The sequence below is a fragment of the Neolamprologus multifasciatus genome, chromosome 6 (genome assembly GCF_963576455.1).
Source record: "Neolamprologus multifasciatus chromosome 6, fNeoMul1.2, whole genome shotgun sequence".
NCBI lineage: Eukaryota > Metazoa > Chordata > Actinopteri > Cichliformes > Cichlidae > Neolamprologus > Neolamprologus multifasciatus.
In genome coordinates, this window is record NC_140444.1 from 32289472 (window position 1) to 32299211 (window position 9740).

The window sequence follows — 9740 nt, forward strand, 5'->3', positions numbered from 1 at the left end:
ACCAAACTGGTTTCATAAAAGGTAGGCACTCATCAACAAATAAACGTAGATTACTTAATTTGATAGACTACTCATACAGTAAAAACCTTGAAACTACAATATTTTCCTTAGATGCAGAAAAAGCGTTTGACAGAGTTAACTGGAAATTTCTATTTGCAACTTTACACAAATTTGGTTTTGGATCTTCTTTCATCAACTGGTTAAAAATATTATATAATTCCCCAACAGCTTGTGTCAGAACAAATGACCAAACATCCTCCAGCTTATGTCTCCTGAGGGGCACCAGGCAGGGATGCCCACTCTCCCCTTCACTGTTTGCAATTTTTATCGAACCACTAGCAGCAGCAATTAGACAGAATTCAGCAATTAAGGGCATAAAATGCAAGAACGTGGAACATAAAATCAGCCTTTATGCTGATGATGTGTTACTCTTTCTCCAAAATTCACAAACCAATATCTCTGGGGTGATTGAATTGATAAACTCTTTTGCAAGAATATCAGATTACTCAATTAACTGGTCAAAATCTACAGTCCTTCCTATTAATTGCTGCTTCCATAATTCCTCTTCTACTCCACTGCAATCGGGAAATATAAAATATTTAGGTATTAATATTTCTCCCAAGCTTGCAGATCTAACTAAATTAAACCATACCCCACTTTTAAAGAAAGTAGAAGGTGATCTGGCTAGATGGAAATGTCTACCCATATCACTCATGGGAAGGGTTGCTGCTATAAAAATGATGGTATTACCAAAAATAAATTATTTATTCTCAATGATCCCAACTAAACCGCCGCAAGATTGGTTCAGATCTCTAGATTCATATATGTCCAAATTCCTTTGGAAAAATAAGCCCCCACATATAAGCTTAAAAACACTACAAAAGACCAAGGATAAAGGAGGATTAGAACTACCTAACTTTCAGCACTACTTCTTAGCCAACAGGCTTCAGTTTATCTCAGGATGGCTAAAACATACCCTTTTAGATGAACCTTGGCTAGATGTAGAACAAGCACTTTGCAATAATCTAGAGATTTCAGATCTACCATTTATGAGCTCAAACATCCAACGACATGAATGCTTCAAAAGCATCAACATCAGCTCTTCTCTGACAGCATGGTGGGAGTTTCTGAAGTTGACAGAGTCTTCATTAATCCCATGCAAACGTACACCTATCTGGAACAACCCTGACATATTACAAAACAATAATATGATAAACTTTTCAGATTGGAATGGTAAAGGAATCAAATATGTAGAACATATACTAGAAGGAACAGAATTTATTTCATTTGACAGACTAGTTACACAATATGGGATCAACAAGAAAAGATTTTTAGAATATCAACAAATTAAATCCATAATAAAAAAGAAATTTAAACCGGGTCAAGTTGAACTACAAACACCACCAAGTGTGGTTCAATTGTTTACTCTTAAAACCCCCAAAATTACTATCCAAAATATACAGAATGCTTTCTAAAACAGATGAATCAATATCACTTCCTATTGCAAAATGGGAAGCGGATTTATCAGTTAACTTAGACCAAAACTTCTGGTCTCAGATTTGCTTAAAAACCTTTCATCTAATCAGAAATCCCAGTCTTCAATTAATTCAATACAAAATACTACATAGAGTGCACTATACAGGTCATCGGATGTTCAAGATGGGCTTTGCATCTACCAACAACTGCTCACACTGCCAAACCAATTCACCGGACAATTATATCCATGCTCTTTGGTTCTGTCCACCAGTTCAGAAGTTTTGGCGCGAGATATGTGAAGACTTATCAAAGTGTCTGAAATGTAACATTCCAACTTCCCCCTTAGTGTGTTTGTTGGGCAGCTTAGATAATGTCACTTCAGAAAAGAATATAGCCCATATGGTTTTCACTGCCCTATGCATAGCCAAGAAAACAGTCCTCATGAACTGGAAAAATAAAAACAATCTTAATTCTAACCAATATATAAATTATCTATTAGATTACATTAGTCTTGATACAGCCTCTGCCACCACATCAGATCAATCGCTCTGGGCTCCTCTGATCAGCTCCATCACCTAGTGGGGGTGGGGGGTCATATTTTGGTCTCGCCTTCACTGTTGTGATTGGTGTGGGGGTAGGGTCAGGCTTAGGGCGTCGGGGGGTTCCCCGGGAGCATCTTCCTTGGGGGGCTCAACCCGGGGTAGCAGTCATGGCCAATTAGGGGCTCTGTTGGCTCTTAGGTGACGGTTTCCTCGTGGCTACGTGCAGCGGGGCTAGGGGAGGGTCTGTGCTGACGGACGGGGGTTACTGACCTGGTAGCCTGGCTGCCCCTGGGTGGGTCCGGGACGGGCGTGAGGTTCTGGGGGCGCTCCGGCTCTGGCCTGGGGCCCTGGCCGGGCCTCGGGGGCCTGGGTCCTGGTTGGTGTGTTGCCGGGGTTGTGGGCCGGTGGGTATATGGGGGCCCACCACTGGCGCAGGGTGCCGCCGGTGCGCCGAGCCACCTGGGGGGCTCTTCAACTGGTGGGGGGGGTTGTCACATCTTGCAGGAGCTTTCCTCTCTCAGGAACTCTCTCTGCAAGAGGGGGAGATACAGGAGAGGTGGAGGAAGATCTCAGCCTGGGCGTCTATTGTCTTATGTAGTCTGGAAGATGAGTGGATGATGGGGTGGGTGCAGTTTTCTCTGTGGTGGGGTTGGGCGGACTGCCCCGGGCACTGTGGGGCCGGGCGGCGCCGCTGCACTGGGCCCCGGTTCGGATGGGCCTGGGCCCCCCTTCCCTGGCGGGTCGCGGAGTATGGGGGTGCCTACTGGGGTCAGCGGGGGAGCTGGCCCCAGGGAGGGGTCACTTGCCCCTCCCTTCCTTCCCTCCCCATCTCCAGCTGCCTCCCTCTTCCCGCTTCACCACAACCACCCACACATGCAGGGCCTTGGAGTAGGGGTGTGTCATCAGGGTGCAGAGGAGGTAACCCCCCCCCCCCCCCCCCCCCCTGCCCCCTTCTGGCTGCCTCTGCCTCAATTTTATCCCGCAACTTAGACATTCACATTACTCACACTCTCATTACACATACATATAGGATCTTGGGGGTGGGCACGCTACACGGAATCCCAATTACCATCAGGGTGTACACCTCACCCCTGGCGTCGTTGCCCACCTCTCAATTTTAAATACACGTAGACATTGAGGGCTAGCAGGAGGGACTATGCGCTTACCTGCTGCTCTCTGGCAGGTAGCTCCATGCCCTCCTGGGTTTTAAATGCACCTTAGAACACACATACATCAACACTACAATGAGCGGGTAGAGGGAGGTTAGGAGTCTTCTCTCACCCTCGTTCTCTGCGGTCTGCTGGAGCAGGGGGGCTAGGAGGAGGAGTTGGCTGTCTGACTGGGGTCCGGAATGTGGGGCCTCCCTGCTGCTGCGGAGTCAGGGCGGTCTGCTTCTCCCCACCGCAGGGAAAAGGGTAACACAACCTGGGTCTGGGTGCAGTTCCCCCCTCCAGGGGCAAGGGTACCTAGACCCGGTTCGTAGAGTACGCTTGGGGAGTGTGATTGTGTGTACAGCGTCTCTTTATGACTGTCTCCACGTTGGTTGAGTGTGGAGTAAGTGCATATGAGAGCATGAGGGTGGGAATGGATGTTTGTATCTGTGTGTGCCTGTATGTCTGTGTCCATATGTCAGGTTGGGTATCAGACGCCACCTCTCTGAGGACAGCTCAGGCCCTCCAAGGTTTGGAGGCCTATCTCCCCCCACCACTTCCCCTGCCGGGGGCGGACTCCCTCAGACATCGGTGCATTGGTGGTTCTTTGTGTCCGGGGGTGGGCGTCCGGGTACACACCGGCTCACTCCTTGGCAGCTGCTTATCGGGGCCTGGGGCTCGCTTGGGCCATTTCGGAGGTGGTGTGCCCCCGGCCTCTCGGCCTGGGGCTCGGTCACTCAGGCACAGCTGGCTGCCGGCGGAGCTCACGGACACGTCACTGCAACCCCCCCTGGCTTCTGCTCCGTGGCTGCTGGGTGACCCCTCATCTGGGACTCTCCTCAGCTCTTTCTGGGACAGTGGCACGGCTGCCCCTCTGTTGGTCTTCCTTGGTCTCTTGTGTTCTGAGGGCCTCTGGATGTCTGGAGTTTTGATCTCCTCCATACCTGCTTCATGCCCTGGAGGACGGGGCAGTGGCCCCCCACACCCTCTAGCAGATCATTACATGAGGGAACCTTTTAAGAAAACAAGCGCGTCCATGCTCACAGGTGTACACACGGGTGATCACACACACAAACTACACCCTTTTTGGCTCCTACCTCAATGCACACTGTGCTGTTGATCTTACGTGCTGCACAATAATGTTTAATATTTAGTATTTACTGTCATATTCCCATATATCATTGTGATGTTGTTTATTGTATTACTCTCGTTTTCTTCTGCTTGTTTTCTTTTTTCTTTCTCAACAGGTGATCCAGGTGATCGATATATGTATTTTTTTTTTTTTTTTCTGCTTATTCTGTTGGTTTTTGTTTTTTGCCCTTCTCCCCCGTCCCTCTTCTCAACTGTTTTTCTTTCCCTCTTTCTTTCTCCCTTTTCTTTCCCCCAGTCAAGTCTGTCCCGTATTCAGCAAGTGAAAATAAAATAAAGAATAAAAGGTGAATCAAATGGACCATTACGGCAAAGCTGGGATGGTCAATTTGGTAAAGAAAATCCGTTGGGCATCTTTCTTCGCCTTTAGACAATAATTCTGATGGCAAAAGAGCCAAACGGGACAGGCAAAAAAAACAAAAAAAACAAAAAAAAACATTCATGTTGTTGTAAAAAAGCATGATAATATATTGGATAAAGTAATCCAAAATATTCAGAATATGTTACTCTCATTGAGTAACGTAATGGAATATGTTACAAAATACATTTTGGAGCATGTATTCTGTAATCTGTAGTGGAATACATTTTAAAAGTAACCTTCCCAACACTGCCTACAACACTTGAGTGCTTGGCACTGTAGAAGGCCACCAGCACATTAATAACATTCATGAGAAACTCAATGGTTCTGTGGAAGACAACAATGGAGGACAACTCCAAATTACACAAATTACCAAGTGCAGAATATACCAAGGTGTCCCCACTACAATAAGTTGTTATTTTCAAGCATGAAAGGTGGTTGGAAATAACGGAGCTATGCTCCTCTGGGACTTCAAGTTCCAGACATTTGTTGTTCAACCAACCAGACATAGTGGTGGTTGACAAGGGCAGAAGACTGCAGGCATGATAGATGTGTCGATCTCAGTGGACGACAACATGGGGAAGGAGGAGCACAGGAAAACAGAAAGACCAGGGGCTGAAGGAACAACGGGAGCAGATGTAGAAGATAAATTTCAAATTTGTTTACACTGGTAATAGGAGAATTAGGATCTATAACCCCAAAACCTGAAGATTCCAGGTAGAGAGGAGTCCAGGAACAGCTAAGATACTGGGAAGAACCCTCAAACTTACAGGCCTCTGGCAGAGGACCTGAGCTTGTTTTGAGCTAATTTCAAAAGTGCAACAAAAACTTTGTGTTATTGTAATGCAAAGTACCAAATAGCAATGGATTCATTATAAAGCTCCACAGGGATTTTTTTTCCCCCCTCAGTAGTAAAGGTTATCAACCTTTAGGAGAAAGCTGTTGAAATAACTTTAAATTTATATTGAGTTTAATACAAATCCCAAACATATCTGCCCCCAGGGTTACGGATCAATACTGTTACTCAAACTTTTAGTCTTGTGAAACCCAAAAGCTTCTCCTCATCTTTGCATAGAGTTTAAATAACATCTTTAAGAGTAAGCCGGTTTTTTCAATTTATGTACTTTTTGATGTGGATGATAGCCTATATATTAAACAAAAATAACAAAACCATTCATTACTAAGCCTGCAAGTTATTACAAGACATTTAATGCCACTGGTACAGAAAATCTTTATTTAGATACTTCAGCTGCACTTTAGCTTTTATAAAAACATTGTGTCCCTTATTGTGTTCTTATCAAATCTATATTATTAAATCTTCATGAGGATTACGCACACAGTCTTTCTGCATTCAAACCCAAGACATGTTGTCTTTCTGATTATTTTGTCTACATGCATGTTTCATAACATGTATCCATGTTCTGAATCTTTGCAAAGACTTGACTATTCACTGCATTTAAAACTTTAAAATCAAAACTTTTTATTTTGATGTTTTAGCTGCACCTTTATGTGGTAATGAAGGAGGATTTCAGGTTTTCACTTTTGTTTATGTTTGCTTCAAAAGGCACAACTTTATCTTCCACGGCTTTATTTCATTCACACCCAGCATTCATATTTCACTCATGTGTCTGCATTTCATTCATACTCGCCTCAGGAAATCCAGATATTGCCTTTGCTGGCAGAGGCACTTTTACCTCATCTTGAATGCAAAGTTATTCCCATCATATTCTTTTTAACAACCTCTTTCAGGCACTGTTAGAATTATTCATCTTTAAAAGTTGCTTATCACACTGGAGGCCACTGACACTTTCCCATTTTTAAGCATAAACACCCTTTTAACTATTCAGTAGTATACATTGTTATTTAGTTTCTTTCTTTGTTTTTCTACAAGAAACTCATTAGCATCATTAGGAAAATAATCAATTTATAGGGAAACATGCGTGCAGTTCAATTCTATGATAGTAAATTTGACTCTCTCTTCTTTTTTAATACTTAGAAAAGATTTTTTCATGGTGATAAATCCTGCTTACCAGATCTCCTCAGCTGGATGTGGGACATAAACATCTTTCAGTGTGGAGAAACAGCAAGTCTCCTCTGAGGCTCTCTCAGATGACCAAGTTCCTCATCCTACCTCTAAGGCTGAGCCTAGATACTCTTTGGAGGAAGCTCATTTCTGCTCGTGACCATTGGTACTGTAGGAGCCATATGAGTTGTTCCTTTTTTGACTAAGTGGGTTGGTTTAAATGGACTCACTGTATTGGTGCACGGGTGTGGGGCGTGTCTCATGGGTGTGGTAGATGATAAATGTGGTTGCACTCACCTGTTCACAGCACCTGATGTTGATGAGCAGAAAGGTAGGGTGAGCATGAGGCAAAACTTTCTGTTGACCGCAGCTTGAGCGCAGCTTGAATTATTTTGATGTATTTTGACTGGAACTTGATGGTTTATGTATATTTATGCACTAATTGATGCCATAGGCCAAGTTGTAGTTTGGCATTGTAGTTAGTGCAGTTCTTTGTGAGTAGCAGTTATTTGTTTGTGCAGTCTGTGCATTTGTTTAATAGTTAATCCCAGGTGCTGATTTGTATATTGGACAGTTGCATGTGGAATAAAAGGAGCAAATGGTACAGAAGTGTATTTTATGTGTTTATTGTTGCGCGTCATCTGTGTCCTCATGTTTAGCCTGCCGCGGCCGTTGGTTGGTTGAGCCGCAACAGGTACAGTAAGGGTAACAACATGGCTTTTTAACAGAGCTTTACAACATTGCTGCAAATGTTCTAGCAATCTGTCTATCAGTCTCCCACTTCACTTTTCCATCACTCATGAACAGCACCACAATACACTTAAACTCTTTGTGGAGCAAATGATCCCAAACTCAGAGTGGGCACTGCTTCCTTCTAATAACAATGGACTAGATTCTAATTCTCACATCAGGCTGCTGCTCAGTGTGGCCAGAAGAGCAGGAACGAGACTGTCTGAGAGCCCCTTTGGTTGCAGCTAAAACATTCAGTCCATAACAAATTTGTGTTCCCCAGGTCTTCTGTCTATAATCACTGTTTAGCAAATGGAGTCATTTCTTCATGTGTTATAAATACGGTCACGCAGCCGCTCCTAAAGAAACATAACCTTGAGTATGTCCTTATTAATGATACACCCCAAATTACCTTACCACTCTAAGATTTCTGAACAGTTCCTGGTTTTGTCCTATAGAGCATAAAGCTGGACTGCTGGGTCTAGTTTTGCTCCTGTTCTTCATGTCTGAAATATAGAAGCTGTCCACATAAGAAACTGTTTGTCATCCTCAGCTTACATTAACTGTGGCATCCCTAAAGGATTCAATTAGGTCCTCTTTTATTTCCATTATGTATGATAACCCACTGCTTTGTTCACTATCACTGATATGTGAATGACACTGAGATTAATCTACCTGTAACACAGGCAGACTTCTAACAGTGACTCAGAAACTCTTTGACTGAATGATCTGAAATTCTGGATTACATAAATTTCTTTGAACTAAATAATAGCAAAATGGAAGTGATTTTATTTGGCTGCCTACACTTAAAAATCTCCCCATTGAGGCACTTGGCCCTTTAACCACATACATCCAAACTGCAGTTAAAAATCTTTGGGTTTTTGTGGATAGTTTGTTTACTTTTAACAAACAAATCAGTGATGCTGTGAAGGGCCCCTTTTACCAACCGCTGCTCTTTTTGAGTAAGACCCCAACACTAGAGACAGTATATCATTCTTGTTATAGTTATACTGGCTGCCTGTGGAATTTAAAATTGATTTTAAAATGTTATTGCTTATTTTCAAGGCCTTCATTGATCAGTTTCACAATATATGGCAGATCTTTTAACCATGTATTTTGCTTCCAGGTCACTGATGTCGTGGTCTCAAGAACTTTCCTCCTGACTGAAAAACTCAGACATACCAATTCTCAATGCTTTTAATCAGATCTTAGTTGCCTCATAGTTTGGGCAAGTGCACAGTAAATGTGCTCTACCACTCCTTTTTTGGCCATTTTCACTTTTGATTTATTTTATTTATATATCTACTCTTTTTTTTTTTTAAAACTGCCTTTTCAGTTTTATACTCCTTTATTACTATTTTATTTATCACATTTTAACCACTTGACTTTGTCCACTGTTCCACAGCCAGGATGAAAATCACACTGTACCCCCTAAATCTGAGGTTGGGCTAATGGATGGATACTCCTAAGCAGAGATGCTTAGGACTGCTGCTCTCACACACAGGACCAGCATAAGTATTAGAAAATGGGTGGATGAATGGATTATTTTTTTATATACTACTATAAAAAACTAGGTCTTGTTATTTTTTTTATTTTTTTTACTTCTAAAATGCTGTTAACTCTCTATCCAAAAATACAGTTGTGATCTCTGGACACATGGAAGTGTAAATGGTGACTGTTCAAGTGTTAATGGGTGTTTTTGTGAGGATATGTTCCACTGAGGCACAGTACACTGACCTGCAAAGCTCTGATATAAATGCATAGGGCTCTAATTCACTCTCTTATGTTGATGAGTTGTGTGCAAAAAAAAAGATGTGTGTGCTTCTATTAATGTTACTGTGCTGAAAGCATTTAAAACTGACCAGGCAAAACAAACTGGGAGAGACACGAGCAAACCCTCTTGAAAAAAAAAATCTCTTTAATGTTTTTGGGTTTGTTTGGTTTTTTTTTAGTTGAAATCAAAGTACAGAACATGTCGTTGTGATGGCTGCACTTACAGCCACACAGTGGTAATACCCACCATGTTAGTGTAGAGGCTTATAAGTAACATTGCATTCACATGTCTTTCTTTAAATATAGGAATTAATTTACAGGACAATAAATAACTGGTTTTGGTTTAGAGTTAATTCACATATCCACATAACACTGCACTCTAAAATAAGTGCACACATTTTAGTTTACACTGTTATGTATGATTAATCTTTTGTTTTCTGAGTTACCTTAGTTGCAGCTGTTCCAGTCCCTTGATTAAGGAGCCAAGAGGTGGAAAAGGGGCGGAGCGAGCTTTAAAGGACGACTGGAAATTGGTTCAT